This window comes from Helianthus annuus, chromosome 11 (genome assembly GCF_002127325.2).
Source record: "Helianthus annuus cultivar XRQ/B chromosome 11, HanXRQr2.0-SUNRISE, whole genome shotgun sequence".
Classification (NCBI taxonomy): domain Eukaryota; kingdom Viridiplantae; phylum Streptophyta; class Magnoliopsida; order Asterales; family Asteraceae; genus Helianthus; species Helianthus annuus.
The window spans coordinates 91,913,612-91,933,186 of record NC_035443.2 but is presented as its reverse complement, the minus strand read 5'-3'; the positions used below and the strand labels follow the sequence as shown (position 1 = coordinate 91,933,186).

The following is a 19,575-nucleotide window of genomic DNA, read 5'->3' as shown; positions in this document are numbered from 1 at the left end:
ACACTATCTTGAAGTTTACTAGAAAGGATGTTGAATCTTCAAGAACAAGACTTGAAGATATGAAGAAGATTAAGATAGAGAGAAGGAGAGATGGAGTGTAGTGTTGAGTGTGGAATGATGGAGTTATGGTATGGTGGTATTTATAGACCTTCCATATAGCATATTCCTAGCATATTCCTAGCATATTCCTAGCATATTCCTGGCATATTCCTAGCATATTCCTGGCATATTCCTGGTATATTCCTAGCATATTCATGGCATATTCCTGGCATATTCCTGGCATATTCCTGGTATATTCCTAGCATATTCCTGGCATATTCCTGGTATATTCCTGGCATATTCCTGGTATATTCCTAGCATATTCCTGGCATATTCCTGGCATATTCCTGGCATATTCCTGGTATATTCCTAGCATATTCCTGGCATATTCCTGGTATATTCCTAGCATATTCCTGGTATATTCCTGGTATATTCCTAGGTTTGCTGTGTTGCCTGTGTTTTGCAGTATAAGCACTGTGTCACACGGTACGCGCTTAAACTTGAAAAATAACGTTTTTAAGCGTTTTAATTTATTTTTCAACACGAACCTGATTAAAATAAGATTTTAATCATAATAGAATATTTGTGGGATTTAAATATTATCCGGGTGGTCACGAACGTTCGTTTCGCAGTTTTGTCGTAATTGGTTCTTTAGTTCAAGTAAACATGTTTTCGCCATACCGAATCCTTCGAAACTTATTTCTAAGTTATGTAAGGGATATTTAGGGTATGTTTGGCTTAGTTCCGGAGTGTATGTTGCTTTAAACTGATTGCGTTTAAGCACCAGTTTGCGTATAACCTTCCAGAAAGTAATTTAAAGCTTGAAATTGGTATCGAATCAAATTGTAAAATTAATAAAGACAATTGCACATATAGTAACACCAAAAAAACACATAATAACACCAAAGCATATTGTTTTATTGATAACGGACATTGTTTTACATAATACGATGATTATATATCACAGTTGTCAAAGTCTCCCCTACTTTAGGAAATTTCGTCCCGAAATTTTACTTAGAGGAATCTTGTGAAAACAAATGCGGATATTTCTCCTTCATCTGGTCCTTATGTTCCCAAGTAAACTCGGGGCCTCGTTTGGATTCCCAGCGAACCTTGACCAAATGAATCCGTTTGCCTTTCAACTGTTTGTATGTACGGTCCACTATCTCCACAGGTTTCTCGACAAAGTGCATCGTTTCATCGATTTGAATCTCGTCGAGAGGGACGTGAAGATCAGCATCAGCTAAACACTTTCGCAAATTAGACACGTGAAAAGTCGGATGAACATTTCCAAGCTCTGGAGGTAGTTCTAGTCGATAGGCAACCTTTCCAATTCTTTCAACAATCTTAAATGGTCCAACATATCGTGGTGCAAGTTTTCCTTTCTTTCCAAATCTCACCACTCCCTTCCAAGGCGACACCTTGAGTAGGACACGGTCTCCGACTTGAAATTCTACGGGCTTGCGTTTCATATCCGCATAACTCTTTTGACGGCTTCTAGCTGTCACAAGATTATCGCGAATTTTCTTGATTTTGTCTGTTGCTTCCAGAATGATCTCAGGTCCAGTAAGCTGAGCTTCACCGGTCTCATCCCAACAGACAGGTGAACGACATTTTCGACCGTAGAGAGCTTCGAATGGTGCCATCTTAATGCTAGCATGATAACTATTATTGTATGAGAACTCGATCAATGGTAAATGAGAATCCCAATTACCACCAAAGTCTATCACGCATGCTCTAAGCATATCCTCCAAGGTTTGAATCGTCCTCTCAGATTGACCATCTGTTTGGGGATGATAAGCAGTGCTTAGATTCAGTTGGGTTCCCAAAGCAGATTGCATGGTCTTCCAAAAATGAGATGAAAATCGAGCATCACGATCAGAAATGATATCCAAGGGAACACCATGTCGTGATACAATCTCGTCTACATAGATCTTGGCAAGCTTTTCAGCAGAGAAATCCTCACGGATTGGTAAGAAGTGAGCAGATTTTGTCAAACGATCAACTACGACCCAAATAGCATCGTGACCTTTAGACGTACGCGGTAACTTGGTGATGAAATCCATTGCAATGTTCTCCCATTTCCAAACCGGTATCTTTGGTTGTACAAGCAAACCAGAAGGTCGTTGATGTTCCGCCTTGACTTTGAGACAAGTTAGGCATTTCGATACATACAAGGCAACATCTTTCTTCATACCAGGCCACCAATGCTAGGTACGAAGATCCTTGTACATTTTATCAGCACCAGGATGGATAGAATATTGAGACTTGTGAGATTCGTCCATTACTAAGGTGCGAAGATCGTCCTGATTCGGAATCCACAAACGATTCTCAAAATAGAGTAAACCATCGTCTTTCCTTTCGAGTTTAAGCTCAAGTTGGAGTGGTAGCTCATACTTAAATAAGTCTTTGATCACACAAGATCGTTGAGTTTGAAGGACGCGAGATCGAATATCAGATAGGGTTTGAACAGAATGAAGCTTGACTCGTTCCTTTCGACTAAGCGCATCGGCTACGACATTCGCCTTACCAGGGTGGTAGCGGATCTCGCAATCATAATCGTTTAAGAGTTCAACCCAACGTCGTTGCCTCATGTTCAGCTCCTTCTGATTGAGAATATGCTGGAGACTTTGGTGGTCTGTGAAAACCACACACTTCGTTCCATAGAGGTAGTGTCTCCAGATTTTAAGTGCAAAAACTACAGCTCCTAACTCAAGATCATGAGTCGTATAGTTCTTCTCGTGAATTTTTAATTGTCTAGACGCATAAGCTATGACTTTACCACGTTGCATAAGAACGCAACCAAGTCCTAGATTCAACGCGTCACAATAGACAACAAAATCATCGTTTCCCTCAGGCAGAGATAGAACAGGAGCATCACAGAGCTTTTGTTTCAGTGTTTGGAACGCTTCTTCTTGCTTAGGTCCCCACTCAAAAGGCTTATTTTTCTGAGTCAAAGCAGTGAGCGGAACCGCGATCTTCGAGAAATTAGAAATGAATCGACGATAATAACCAGCAAGACTAAGAAAAGAACGAACTTCTGTTGGTGTCGTTGGTGTATTCCGATCCTTAATTGCAGCAATCTTGGATGGATCTACATGAATACCCTTCTCATTGATAATATGACCCAAGAACTGAACTTCCTTAAGCCAGAATTCACACTTGGAGAATTTAGCAAAAAGTTGTTCCTTCCTTAGGAGTTCCAATGTCAAACGAAGGTGTCGTTCATGATCGGCTCGAGACTTTGAATAAATGAGAATATCGTCGATGAACACAATGATGAACTTATCTAAATAAGGTTTACAAACCCTATTCATTAAGTCCATGAAGATAGCTGGGGCATTCGTCAAACCAAAAGGCATGACAGTGAACTCGTAATGCCCATATCTTGTACGGAAAGCAGTTTTGGGAATATCTTCTTCGAAAATACGAAGTTGATGATACCCAGAACGTAAGTCGATCTTGGAAAAACATGAAGCGCCTTGCAGCTGGTCGAAGAGATCATCAATTCTAGGTAGGGGATATCGATTCTTGATGGTAAGCTTATTAAGCTCACGATAATCGATACTCATTCGAAAAGATCCATCTTTCTTTCTCACAAAGAGGACAGGAGCTCCCCAAGGTGAAAAGCTCGGACGGATGAATCCTTTATCAGACAACTCTTGAAGTTGTTTTGATAACTCTTGCATTTCCGATGGTGCAAGACGATAAGGCGCCTTCGCAACTGGGTTGGCATTGGGTACAAGGTCAATATGAAACTCGACTTGACGAACTGGAGGCAACCCAGGCAGTTCATCAGGAAACACCTCTGGATAATCCCGAACAATCGGAATATCCTGAATACTCTTGCTCTTGCCTTTCTCCTCGGTGATATGTGCCAGGAAAGCGATATATCTCTTTCGCAAATAACTTTGAGCCTTCGTACACGACATAAGCTTCAAACCACCTGATGGTTTCTCGCCACGAACTTCCAGAACATCACCAGATGGAAGAGGAATATGAACTATCTTATCGAAACAAACCACCTCAGCATGATGTTTGGTTAACCAATCCATCCCCACGATAATATCGAAACTACCAAGTTGCATCGGTGTGAGGTCGATGGGAAAAAGATGGTTATCAAGGTTTAACTGACAATCACGGATAACAGAATCAAGAACGAGAGGTTTACCAGTAGCAACTTCGACAGTTAAGGGTTTCCTTAGTTTAGTTCTAGGTATCGCAAGCAAAGGCTCAAAAGATAATGAAACAAAACTTCTATCGGCACCAGAATAAAAAAGAATAGATGCAGGTCGATTGTTAACAAGAAACGTACCATTGACGAAGAGGTTGTCAGCTCGCGCCTCGTTTGCATTCAGATTGAATACTCGTCCACGAGCGGGATTCGCATTTGCATTGACATTGACATTCACGTTCGGATTTGCATTCGTATTTGCCAACCTCGGACAGTTGTTGCGGAAATGACCATACTCTCCACAATTGAAGCACGAACCCAGTGGGAATCTAACAACATTCCCCTGTACTGGAGCTTGATTTTGAACAATCTGATTCTGACCAAAACGACAGACGTTGGCCAGATGCCCAAGCTTACCACACGTTGTGCATTGCCTACAAGCTTGTTGTGCAACGTGATGACCGTTGCAGCGAGCACAATGGGGTGCAGTACCAGCATATGCTTTCTTAGCAGGAGGTTGAGCTGCTGGGTTCTGAGGGTTCTGAGCAGTTTGTGCAGTTACTGCGAAGTTCTGAGCACCCTTTCGCTTCCTCGACTTCTTCGATGTCTAATCCTTCTTACCCTTACCCTTTTCCTTGTCTTTAGCAGAATCAGTTGACTTCTTCTTATCACCTTTGCAGGTAAGTTTACGCTTCCTGACTTGCGACTCAGTTAGGGTAGCAGCTAACTCGATCGCTTGGCGAACAGTAGTAGGATTAACACCAGTCACAATGTCTTGTATGGAATCGGGTAACCCATCGATATACCTCTCTATCGCTTTCTCCAATGGGGTAACCATAGTAGGACACAAAAGACTGAGCTCCTCAAATCGATCCGTATACGCACGGTGTTCTCCCCCATCTTGTTTTAGATCGTCAAACTCTCGTTCCAAAGTTCGAATTTCGTGACGGGGACAAAACTCTCTCATCATGAGAGCTCGAAGCTCTTCCCAGGTTTGTGCCAACGCTACTTCAGCATCCCTATCGCGCATCACTCCGTTCCACCAAGTAAGGGCACGCTTCTCGAACACACTTGATGCAAATTCAACCTTACGCCCATTCGGACATTGCACATGTCTGAATGTGTTCTCGGTACTTTCGAACCATTGGAGGAGTGCAGTCGCACCTTGTGTCCCAGAAAACTTTAGTGGCTTAGCAGAGTTGAAACTCTTGAAAGTGCATTGTTATCGTTATTGTTGTTGTACAGCTCGTGGATTTGGGTCACAACGCCTGGGAGCACAGCAGCCATTTGCTGAGAGACAAGGGCTGCGATTTCTTCAGCGGTAAAAGGTTGTGCATCACGTCGAGGAGGCATCGTCTAACAAGGAAATATGGGAAACGTGTGAGGTCGACGATTAGGAAAAACAAAAGAGGTTTTGAAAATATCGACGAAATATAAGGAAGGCGATCATTTGTTCGTTACCTCGAACAAACAAACAACACGCAGTGACTAATCAAAGTAATGAATCGAAATAATGTGTCGCGAAGACATGCTCGCCTATAAGTGAACACTCACCCCAAGAGTTCCCAGGTAAGAGTGACTGGGCCGATTATGTGGATTTGTACGAATACTCTAGCCTTAGACAGAAAACTCAGGGTACAGGCATTCACTCTTCCAGTTTGCACGTGTTCACATTATTTAGACCCAAACTTTGACGAGATTTTGAAAACTCAGGAGGCACTAAGCCAAAAATGAATCAAAATGGGAGGGTTCAAAATCTAGTAATCAATCATCCTAGAACGGACGATTAATTCTTGAAGCAGATTCGGATTTCGTTTTTAAAATTCTAAACGCAATTCAACTTGCGTTGGGGTCCTAGAAAGTTATAGTCTAGGTCGAAATTTTACTAATAACCTAATTCTCTATAACCATTGGCTCTGATACCAACTCTTCTGTCACACCCCGACCACGTAAAACGACAAATCGTGGCGGAAACGCCGGGGAGTGTTGTAACAGAATTATTGTTTCAAACCATGGATACGAAGAGTTTCATTTCATTAAATATTAAACATGGTTTTAAAGTTAAACAAGCAAATCAAACATAGACTAATATCATTATTAAATCACTAAGGCCTTGTCCGGTCCTAAGTGAGCATGCTTCCTATTCGCAATCAAGACTAAGCAACTTCACCTGAAACATATGTAAAAACAAAGTCAGCAAAGAAATGCTGGCGAGTACACAGGTTTTGCGTGAGTGTCAGATTCATGGCTCGTTTGCATGTCGAAATAAGTCGTATAACTTCGTTAATCGACATTAGAAATCTTGTTTTTGTAAAATATTTGTATCGTAAAATGAATAACCGAATCAAAATAGTTTGGTTATAATTTGTAAACCTCGAGACCATGAATCTTTACCCAAAACATTTGCTTTTCGTAAACCAAATCGTAAATCACTTTCGTAATAAAATTCGTATAGTTTATATCGTTTCGAAAACCTCGTTTGTGTGACATCGCTTCCAATCGTTTACCCAGATCGTTTAATTAGTTAAACATCTCTTTAGTCGTTTAAATCATTCTCGTTTTAGATTGTGAAACTACTTTTGGTCGTCTCTTTAACAACATTCAAACCTTTGTGACTCGTTCATCGTTCCACTTGTTCTCGTATTAACAAACCACCAAAGGGTAAGTTAACAATCATCAGATTCGGTCGTTACCCACCTAACCCACACATAACCATGGGTCCAGTCTGATAACGGGATTTGTCGGATCCTATGGTACCATAACCTAATACTGGTCGGTTTGGCCGAAATTAATGAATGTCATTCGTTATGTAAATACAACCAACAAGCTCGTTCACATTATCGAAATAGTTATTAGTTTGATATAAACCATCTTACTCGTTGTGAAACCGTCGTTAAAACATCGAAATCGTTTTGATACATATGAATCACCCCAAAACAATTGAAAACAGGAAAATAGGGGAACTATGTACTCACCTTTGGGTGCGTTTTTATATGCTAACACAATCCCTCAAATTATTTATTTGTCCTAAATTAAATAAGAATGATTTAATAAACAAAATTCATAAAAATGATGAAGTTTCTCTGATACTTAGAATTTTCACATAACTTTGAGATTCCCCGAAAAGTTATTATTTTTGATTATTTTGGTATATTCGCGTATATGTACTCAAGCGTAAAACAAATAATCTTGTCAAGTATTATCATGTCATCATACACATATTATAAAACACATAGCACATTGTAACACATAAAATTTACTCATGACCAACCCATTATAGTTATGTCGAAAAACACTTATTTTAGCGTTTCGGTAACATTTTTGAGCGTCGGAAGTCACGTATGACTAACCGAACACAAGGTAAACTTAATATAAGTTAAAATACTTGTTTTTATACCAAAAATATCAGTTTGGTTACTGATCAAAAAAATTTTTGTAAAAGTCCTCCGAAAAGGCGATTTTTAACCGTTTTACCGCATAGTTTTGCATCAAACATTACCCGAACCATCCCAAATCGAAACGACTTGAAATTTTAACATAACCCATGTTATTTATTGAATAAAATAATGGTTATACTCATGATAGTGCAGGTCTTAAGTAAAGCACATAAATCATGTAAATTTCACATATTTTACCACTTTTTAAGCTATATGTACAACACGCAAAGCTATCAAACTTATGTCAAAGTTTCATGCCATTATAATACACTAAATAATGTCATTTTTAGTGTTTATAACCTGATCTAAAACATTTTTGCCATACAACCCCTTTTTACCATTTCTTGATCTTTAAATCGAAATGTATCTTCATGTACAAGTGCCTAAAGCATACTAACATAGCATCAACATTTTATGTTGATCTAAATGCATCAAATATGTGTTGTTTTTAGGTTTATTTGCTGAAGTAATTTAAATTTAACATATCATACATAAATCACAAAATACTTGCATTTTTTTCCATCATTCAAGAACATGAAACACTTAAACAAGTACTTTATCAAAATAAAGCTCAAAACTCAAACTCATATACACACATATATATGTACGGTTATATACATATGTATACACACCATCGTCTTTTTTTATTTGTTTCATGACCCATTTCTTTTAGATTTCAAGTTTAGTGAAAATCCCAAGACTCAAGAGAAACTTCAAATCATCAAGAACAACTATGAACCAAAGGTATGATTTAAATATAAGTGTTATACCTTCAAGATTCAACTAAGTTATGGGATGATAGGAAGCTTGTATTCACTTGACAACACCTTGGGAACAACCTTAGATCTTCACACTATCTTGAAGTTTACTAGAAAGGATGTTGAATCTTCAAGAACAAGACTTGAAGATATGAAGAAGATTAAGATAGAGAGAGGGAGAGATGGAGTGTAGTGTTGAGTGTGGAATGATGGAGTTATGGTATGGTGGTATTTATAGACCTTCCATATAGCATATTCCTAGCATATTCCTAGCATATTCCTAGCATATTCCTGGCATATTCCTAGCATATTCCTGGCATATTCCTGGTATATTCCTAGCATATTCCTGACATATTCCTGGCATATTCCTGGCATATTCCTGGTATATTCCTAGCATATTCCTGGCATATTCCTGGTATATTTCTGGCATATTCCTGGTATATTCCTAGCATATTCCTGGTATATTCCTGGCATATTCCTGGCATATTCCTGGTATATTCCTAGCATATTCATGGCATATTCCTGGTATATTCCTAGCATATTCCTGGTATATTCCTGGTATATTCCTAGGTTTGCTGCGTTGCCTGTGTTTTGCAGTATAAGCACTGTGTCACACGGTACGCGCTTAAACTTGAAAAATAACGTTTTTAAGCGTTTTAATTTATTTTTCAACACGAACCTGATTAAAATAAGATTTTAATCATAATAGAATATTTGTGGGATTTAAATATTATCCGGGCGGTCACCAACGTTCGTTTCGCAGTTTTGTCGTAATTGGTTCTTTAGTTCAAATAAACATGTTTTCGCCATACCGAATCCTTCGAAACTTATTTCTAAGTTATGTAAGGGATATTTAGGGTATGTTTGGCTTAGTTCCGGAGTGTATGTTGCTTTAAACTGATTGCGTTTAAGCACCAGTTTGCGTATAACCTTCCAGAAAGTAATTTAAAGCTTGAAATTGGTATCGAATCAAATTGTAAAATTAATAAACACAATTGCACATATAGTAACACCAAAAAAAAACATAATAACACCAAAGCATATTGTTTTATTGATAACGGACATTGTTTTACATAATACGATGATTATATATCACAGTTGTCACAACCATCGCCACACACAAACACACACCAAAATCTGGACTCGTCTATTCTTTTACATCGAACGAACAAACAATCGTCACACAGAGGAGAACTCAGTTATAATTACTAAGATAAATAACAAATGCGTGAAGCATATGTTAATGGCTGAAAATAGTGTATAGCTATAGAAACTTACTATATAATGAAATCGATTCTAGAACAATATTTGAACAAGAACAAGAAGTGAAACAAGATCGGGGCAAGTATAGCAACAAACCTACAAATCAGTTGGGATTGCTTCAAATAGGTGTTCATATGTTGCAGATCGAGAGAGAATAAGATGAAGAAGGAATGGCGTTGAGGAGAGAGCAGAGATTTAGGAAGGAATTCAAGTTCAAAATTCAAAAGTCACATATGTTGGAGCCAATTCTGATCCCTGCATCTCTGCTTTTTCTTTTCAAGCTTTGACCTCTTCCCTTTTTGTCTGGTTCAGTAGTAAAGCATGAAGTTGTTTGCTCCTTATAATTGAGCAATTTCAACCTAGTTATAGATTAGTCTTAACTTTTCTCTCTCAATCTCTCTCTCACACACATATATGTATATAGTTTCACAGTTTAGGTCATACAAACACCTATAGATAAAGAGTAAACCCATAACCACCTATAGCAAGCTATCCAACAGATTTATTCCACTTTTCATGGTATGCTGTCAACATTGATTAATCCATCTGAATAAGCATATAAAAGTCTTCTTAATTCATAATGTGAGCAAAGCAAACACTCATTCTGTCACGACTTGCGAGATGTAACACATATACCAATCACTCAATCTTCATATCTCAAATATGCCCTATGTTGATAATAATTTTGAATCTACACAAATCAAGCCAAACAGACCTCCATTTCTAAACAGATGCACAAAACAACACATAATAGAGCAACTATTCATATCCAAAACCTAACAGAATCAAACACGTTCAAAACACTTAACTGTATGCATAAGTGGATCATAAGTTCTCAACACAACTCAACAACAATTGCAAGCTTTGTGTACAATAACTCAATTCAACTTGAATCATTCAAGATATAATCAAAGCAATCTATATTATTAAGAAAAGTTAAGAGAAAGTATACCATGACAATATTTGAAGGATTAAACAGAATACAATAACTCATCTCCAGTAAGGTATCGTCCGTAACATCAGCTGCCAAATCCGCCACAGATATAGTGTAATCGGGTGTGTCATCTTGGTTTCTTTCACCAACACCAAAGGAAGCCCAGTTCAACCTAAAGAGCTGCTCAACATTGGGCATCAAAGTACTATTATATGCTTGTAGATGCCTTTCTGCAGCTGCTCGGTTAACAAACTCAATGTAACCATAACCCTCAGATTGACCAGATTGCTTGTTACGTGTGACTTCTGCAGAAACCACCTGCAAGCCCAAAGGATATATTATATAGCTTTACAATAACAAGCAACAATAGTACAATAAAACACACTCCAGTTTCACATAGATATACAACAAACCTGCTAAGCACAGTAATCACTAAAACATATTAGCATATTCCAATTATACTAAATAAGCAAAAACCAACTGAAGACCCACGCAAAATTGGATCAGCACATTACAAGTTTACAACACTTCCCTGCTTGTGACATTTATCATGTATACATACCATAAAGTTAGTTAATGTGTAAAGCACTAAAAGTTTTCCATACCGGAACACAGATCTGGGCTGTTAATATTCCTCTAAAAACTCAGATCTGCAAAGTTTTGGTTGTCATATTCCTTAGTCGTGTAACCTCATTGGCTCGTGTCTTCATCTACAACAAAAATCCTCAAAAAAATGACGGTAGTACAGCAGATCTGAGAAAACTTTCAGCAAAAAAAATTACCCGTTCTCATTGCCGAGTCGCAGAACCACCACCACACATTGACGCTAGTAACAGATATAAGATCCTTCTGAGTAGCAGCCGTATCACCAAGGTTTAAGGAGAGAGAGAGAGAGAGAGAGAGAGCAGGTGTGAGATGAGATTGAGATCTGAATGGAGAATACAGTGAGATTTGTTTATCGATCTGGTGTAAATGAGAGGCTAGATCTTGAATCGTCTGGGGAAAAACCCTAGATCCAGATCTCTCGAATCGCCAGAGAGAGAAGAGCAGGGAATTGGGCGATTTTGAAATGAAAGAAGGTGAAACCCTAATGATATCCCGTGTTTTTTTTAGTAGAAGGGTATAAATGGAAAGTGATTTTTTTGATGCTTAAAAGACTTGTATATTATGCTTTAGGGATGTTTTAAGGAAATTTTATTGACCTTAAGAAGTCCTTTGGATATGTATATTATATATAGTATAGATAGTATATATATATATATATATATATATATATATATATTTAAGATTTTGCAACTTAAACGATTTTATTGGTGACCGTTATCATGTAAATCCATTAACACACCCGTTTATACGTAATATATCTACGATTTGCGCGTCGTAATATATATACATAAACCACTTAAATTATTATCGAAACACGCGTAATCTCGTTAACTTGTTTATTTTGTCATTTTTAAGGCAAGTGTACATAAAATATCTCATATGTATTCAAATTTCATGCCCGACAAACAAGTTACACGTTTAAAGCGATTTTACCGTTTCTACTACATAAAACGCAAAAGTGTACATGCATAGTCTAAATTTCCTCTATCATGTTAAAACTTAACATATTTTCACATTCACATGTTTAAATCACATAACACATTTTAACACCACACATGTTATTTACTGATTAAAACGATGATTATATTCAGATTTGTGCAGTTTTGTGTAAGTCACATAAATCATGTGATTTCACGTATTTTACAACTCCTAATGCACCATGTACAACATGCAAGATTAGTAAACTTTGTAACAAAGTTTTATATCATTAAATACTTCAAAATAATCATATATTTAGTGGTTAGAATCTGGTCATAATCTATTTGTTGGTACACTACATCTGTTGATTTCGTCTTGGATCGAGTCATATATTGTTTTGTATAGATTAGGGCTCAATATAGGAGAAAATAGGAGAATGTATGTATTTAGGAGAAGGTTTCGCTTAAATGGTCTTAGAAGGTTTCGCCTGTATGTCAACTGATTGGTTTCGCTTGAGTGTTCACATAAGGTTTCGCTTGTGTGAACATGTCACCTCAAGCGAAACCTGATCACTATATATACCATTGAAGCGAATTCATTTGTAACGTGTGTGATTTCCATACCAAGGTGCTGCCGGTGTGATGTTCGAGCTGTAAAAGTTGATAAATCAATACAACAGTAGATTAAAGTGAAGCACAAGCTATTTCTACCTACGTTTCTTATTATTCCGCATCTGAAACATAGGAGATTGCCTCTGAACGACTCGTTAGGTCGAGAACACGATCCTACAAGTGGTATCAGAGCTTGGGAGGAGGTTTTCTACAGAAATTAGCTGGATTTCATCTTGTTTTCTTGTTTCTACCCCTTCTTTTATTAAATCGGAAAGTTTTATCGGTCAGAATTGGATCAAAATTTCACAGATTGTGCGAAATAGATCAAATACAAACCTTGGAAAGTTTCATGCAAAAATTCGGACTAAAAATGGGTCAAAACATCTTCGAACTAGGTTCCGCTTGTTTGGACTCTTGGTAGTTTCGTTTCTAGGTCTCGCTTCAACTGACATTTTGGAAGTTTCGCTTGACAGTTCCACTTGAAACTGTGTACTAGTTCCGCTTGTTTGGCATTAGTAAGTGAAGGTTTCGCTTCAAGAGACTGTTTTGGTGTTTCGCTTATTAGGTTCCGCTTCATTGGTCAGCTACAGTTTCGCTTCAAGTGCATTTTATAGTTTCGCTTCTGAGATCATTATAGTTTCGCTTATTTGTCACTGTTATTGAAAAACGTGCAAAATCATTATGGATTCCGAGTTTTACAACGCGTTCGCTACTTCGTCTAGTCTAGCTGCGATTGCTCAGGCCATGAATTTAGAGAACGAGACGGGAACCACCCAAAAGTCCCCAAAGTTGATGAGTATCGAAGAATACTACGGGTGGAAAGATCGGTTCGAGAACTGGGTTCAGGCAAACCATCTTAGATCATGGGAGTGTATATTGAAGAAGTATGTGTTACCTAGAACGGAGTTGCAGGTTATCAAATAGTTATCGGAGTTCACGGATCAAGAACGTGTAATGTACAAAGCCGAGAAGATGATGATCAGTTTGTTGCAGCAAGCGATCAAAGAAGATATATTGATTCTGCTACAGCATGACAAAACTGCAAAGTCAATATGGGATGCTCTTAAAGTTAAGTTTGAGGGAAGTGAAAACATGATAAAGAGCAAGAAGGCGCTACTTAAGAAAGAGTTTGATCTGTTCAGCAGCTTACCGGGAGAGGATACAAAGAAGTTGATTGAGAGATACTGTCACTTAGTGCGTTCATTGTCGATGTTGGGAGTTGAAAAAGATTGTGAAGAGTGGGTAGATAAGTTGGCTGATGCACTATCACAGAAAGAGTGGGGAACTTATCTGATGATTTTGAAAAACACGGGTGTTTATGATGGGTTGACGATCTCACAGTTCATCGAAAAGATTGAAAGTCAGGATCTAGAACAACAGAAGATCGCTAGGATGAACAGTCCGAGTGGTCAGCAGGATGTGAAGATGTACTACAAAGGTAGCATTCCAGTTCCTGAAGCTGAGAGAAGTCCAAAAATCCAAACTGCTTTCAGTGCTGGTGATTCTACGGAAAAAGCTGATCAGAGTTCAACAAAAAGCAGCAGCGGATTCACATCATTTCCGAGTGTCAATCCTAAAGAATCAAACTCAAGCTTTCAGTCTCAGGGTAAAAAAACAGGAAATGGCTACATGATTCAGTGCAACATAGCTCTAAATCTTCCAGAAGGGCAAAGCTTCTCAGAAGACACTGCTAAAGACCACATGGCTCTACTTGGTTCTGTATTATTATCCTATAGGGGTCTTGTTGCTGGTTGGATCGGAAATCCTATGCTTACAAAGGAGGATTACGATCAGATAGACGCCGAAGAAATGGAACTCATGGATATCAAATGGTGTCTTGCAAGTGTTCTTCGACGTGCTGAGAAGTTCAAAACAATCACCGGGAGAAATGACTTTCTTGATGCTCATGTATCTACTTTAGGTTTTGATAAATCTAAAGTTACTTGTTTTCGATACAGGGAGAAAGGCCATTTCAAACGGGAGTGCAAGGGTAGAGAAGCTAGTTGTGCTTAGAATCCGTTTGGAAAAGAGGACTACTACCGGAAAGCCATTTATCAGCAGGTTGGTCAATCACAAGATTCACAGACGGCTCATGGTAGGAAGATTGAAGATTCAAAGAGAGAATGCTTAGTGGACTTTAGCTGGGACAAATACATATCTCCTGACAGCAAAGCCTGTATAGTTGATCAAGATGATGAGAGACTACCTGATGGTTTTAGTTGGGATATGTTTGTTGATGAGAAAGGAGAGTTCAAGGCTTTCATTGCCAAGATTGTCAAAGAGCCAGACTTGTTTGCTACATGGATGAAGTCTATCGGAGTGAATGTGACGAGTGAGGATGAAAAGTCTGTTACATCTGATGAAAATTCAGAAAGTAGTGATGAAAATTGTTTTTGATCAAACACCATCTGATTCTGGTGTTTCAGATGCTGATTCTGAAAAATCTGTACAATTTGATCAGTCACCTGTTGAAAGTAGTAGTGATGATGAGGAAGAGAAACATATAAATGTTGCAAAATCTCATCTTTCTCCTGAAAGTTTTCATTTCTATTTTGCAGATCGCTTGGAAAAGTTGAAGGCAAAGAGAGCTGCAAAAGAACAAATGGAAATGAAGACCGAAAGTGTTGCTGAAGAGAATGATAAGACTGAGCTGGTGAGTGAAGAAAAGATATCTGAAGCTAAGAAGGTGAAAGAAGAAGAAAAAGTGATTGAAGTTGTAAAAACAATTGAGGTTGAGAAGATTGTTGAGGTCGTCAAGCCTTGTATGAAGTGTTTGGAAGCTTGCAAGGACTGTGCAGCAAAAGACGACATTATTGCTGAGTATGAGAAGAAGAAAGAGCAGTTACTGTTCAACCTCAACTACGTGAAAGAATCATATGATGTCTTGAACAAAACAGTAACTGGCCTCCAAAAGACAAACTCAGAAAGAGAACAAGCACTAACGATGATGAATGCAGTCATGATGTCAAAACAAAAAGCCATAAACTTTTACATCGAAGAGAGTGCTAAGTGGAAGCAAGAGTTGGAGACCGAGAAGATCGAAAATGAGAGGATTAGACGTTTACTGCTTAGTTATTCTAGTTCTGACTATCTCATTGATCGTATTTATCCAACTATTGCAGGTATGGAAGCTTTTAAAGACGAGAAGTCGAAGGAAAAGAAAGATTGTGGTAAGAAACCGACTGTTAGCTATAACAAATGTCCACCTCCGATTTGGGAAGGATACTCTCCTAGAAAACCAAACGAGGAGCAACTTGAAAAAGCAGTCAATATAAAGTTTAAAACCGACACTACTGACGCTTTACCAGATAATATTGATGTCACGTTTACCTCATTCGATACTGATCATGAGTCTGAGTAAATCAAAATGGTGGTCGATCAAGTGTTGGATACTGATGAGGAGTCCGAGTCTAAATCTAAGTCTGGAAAGTCAAAACCGTCAGTCAACAGGGAAAATTCGTCGGTTAAACGATCTTATAGTAAAGAGTTCTTGTTATCAAAGGAAAATTTGAATGATGAAACATTCGAAGTTGTTTATACTTTGAATGGTTCTGACAAATTATATTACAACAAAGAGTTTCCAATTATGAGTATTAAAACAGAATTGATTAACAAAACTTTCAAATTAGTAGAAATTAATATTCCTGAATTGAAAGTTTTAAAAAGTTTTGAAAAATCTAAAAAAATATACTTCAAGAGTTCAACAACGTCTAAACAAGAAAAAGGGTTACAATTCTGGACCTGGTTTTCAAAAGAAACCCAACCAAAATCGTAGCTACAAAAAGAGAGGTTTAGGTTTTGTTCCACCAGAAAATGATAAAAATGAGAAAAATTCTAACACAAAAACAGAATTTGTTTCAGGTGGAAGTTCAGATGAGGAACAGAAGAAACCATTCTGGAAACAATCGAACCAGGAGTTTTTTGCTGAGAAGAGAAGGAATGGAACTGGAGTGTTTCATCCAAGAGAGAATCGTACCTGTTACAAATGCAATGAAGCTGGTCACATTGCATGGAATTGCTCAAAGAATGCAAAAACAAAACAGGGAGTTTCTCAGAAATTAAAAGAAAAAGTTGTTGATATAGAACCACCAACTGAAAAACTTAAAGTTTTTGAAAATTTAACTTATGAGGTTGGTGAATGTTCAAAGAAGAATAGGTATGAAAAGAAAGGAAAAGACAACCAACTGTGGGTTGCTAAGAAGGTTGATGTGAACGTCGGCGATGAATCTGGTTCCACAAAGCCAGAAGAGCCACAGGTTTAGGAGAAAATTTCAGTGAATGATGATGATTTTCCGTCACTGAAATTTGAAGAAGTTAAAAAGAAAGTTGGTAAAACAGAGATTTCAAATCAGTTTTACAATGAGAAAAAAGATTTTGATGTTGAGAAAACATTCAACGGGAATGTTAAAAAGATTTTTGGGAAAATGTTGAGTGGAAAAGCAAAGGGGGTAAAAGATTTTTATGCTACCAAAAAGGCAACATACAACCCCACTGAGCAAGAGTTGAAAGCTATCAAGTCTGAAAAGAATTGGATGGAAGTTTGCTTTCCATAAGTCTAAGGACTATGCCGGAGATCCCAAGCTTATATCGTGGATCAGGAATCGGCATCATTCTAGTGTTTGAAAAATTTGTTTGAAAAATTTTCAATAGTATTTGAATGTTTGCAGGTTGAATGACTACGCCGGAGCTTCCAGGTTGGTAAGTGCGAAGTAGGAATCGGCATTTTGATGAATAATGTGTAGACGTAACATTCCTACTTGTGGTATTGGTTTACCATACCTACAAGTGGTATTTGTTGTGATCCTACAAGTGGTTTTTTTTCTACAAGTGGTACAAAGGTTTGTGAACTGTGCATGATAAATCAGGGACATTAAGTTGTACTTGATTTACTAAATATGGTTAAAATAGACAAAATGATGAACCACATCCCCGAAATTGATGCTAACCTACAAGTGGTAAACACAAACTCATTTTCCGGAAAAATCGTTTTGATTAAAACAAACTTAAGTGTTTTGAGATCTAAATGAGAAAATGGTTTGTTGATAGGGGGAGTTCAGATTGTTTATGCCGAATGAATGGCGATTTGATGTGATTCGATGTGAGTTGTCATGTTTCTGTACAGTTTGTTTTAAATTTTCTTCTAGTGGGTCAAGAGCTTAGATAGTTCTCAAATTTCTTTAATGTGTTTGCATTTTAGGGGGAGTAGGGAAATTTCAGAAAATCCAAAAACATTAGAAAATTTGAAAAAGCCAAAAACATGATAAATTTCAGAAAATCCAAAAACAATAGAAAATTTGAAAAAGCCAAAAACATGATAAAATTCAAAATCCAAAAACATTTGAAAATTTGAAAAATACAAAAACATGATAAAATTCAAAAATGAGTTTCGTTGTGAAAAGAGGAAATGATAGTACGTCAGTAGACTGTCACAACATGCTAAAGAAATTGAAAGATAAAATGTGATAAACAATCTCACTGAGGATGTGCCAGTAGGTTTTTACACACTTAGTAAATTGTGACGAGATATAAATTAAATTTCAAACTTGCTTATTCTGTGGGTTAACACAAGCTTGGATATATAGGTAACCCCTGAAATCTTGTTTGAAAGGTCCCTTATTCTGAGATACTAGGTCTTTATGCTCAGTGATATCTGGGGTATTATCCCGGGACTTCTGCTGTATGGAAGTACTGACCTAGTCCCCGGATAATGCTTTCCGCAAAAGCTTGAAACATAGCTTCACCCTCAGCATGCTGATGAAACAATAAAATTGATAGTCGCTGCTGTTGAAACAAAAAGATCCTCTAAAGGGGACACACCGAAAAGTCGAAGCCGTCATCTCTCTGCGTATACGGCAGTATCGACCTGAGCTCTCACGGCCCTCGCACCTAACCCCTTACAGATATCAGCTGTGGTATATTCACCTGTAAGACTGAATATTGGGATCTGGATACGGAAGTATATTCAAGTAGTGAGACACACGAATAAGCTAGTATCTAAGACATTAATATCGTATCTCGGATCAATTGAACTTTGTGTGAAAATTTCAGTGGACCGATATACTGACAATCTAGGTGAATTGTTTAGAACTGAAAATGAAATCAAGCTTAATGGTGTTAGTGACATGTTTTAAAACTGATATGATCCTCTTACACGAACTCACAAAAATATTGTTTGTAAATATTTCTTTACTGCATTACATGTTTCGTTATGACAAAAATCCAAAAAGATTTTGTGTGTGTTTTAGCATAAAGTTTAAAAAATTCAAAAAGATTTTCGACAACTGATATTGGAAAGCTGATTTTCAAAATTCCGAGTGCTAGACATGATGAAGTTGTTGTGAGGGGGAGTGCTTAAAATTATAAAAAAATATCTGTCAAATCTTCGAGTGGTTCATCATGATCTGAGGAAGAGTGTTTGTTGGTGCATAAGAGAGGGAGTCAGTGTTGGTGCACTTAAGAGGATTAATCTAGAAATCTTATTGTTAGGTTAAGAATGTGCAGGTATAGCCAGGTGATCTTGGATCAGAAGATAGAGTGCCAGGTTTCGATTACTGAAAACCTATGTTTGAGCCAGGCTGATCAATCCTGAAATCCTGAATAGGCCAGACAACGATCCTGAAGATGTTGCTGAGGAACAAAGGAATGCCAGCAAATCGAGAGGGGGAGTCTAAAGATACCTGAGCAGAATGAGAGTAAGAAGAATCTGTTGGTGAAAAGAGAAAAGCCCAGAGACTGATCAAGACAGAAGATGTGAAGTCACAGCATGGTGATGAACGACTCCATCAACATCTGAGGGGGAGTCTGTTGGTGCACTACATCTATTGATTTCGTCTTG

At 37.7% G+C, this 19,575-nt stretch overlaps 1 long non-coding RNA gene across 1 annotated transcript; it reads right to left on the bottom strand.

Moving 5' to 3' along the window:
* Window positions 1-10,742: 10,742 nt before the first annotated feature.
* LOC110891693 lies at window positions 10,743-11,646 on the bottom strand. Its single transcript, XR_002565486.2, has 3 exons — window positions 11,388-11,646; window positions 11,211-11,315; window positions 10,743-10,923 (listed from the first exon to the last, which is right to left on the bottom strand). It is a non-coding gene; the product is annotated as an uncharacterized LOC110891693 (long non-coding RNA).
* Between the last annotated feature and the right edge of the window lie 7,929 nt (window positions 11,647-19,575).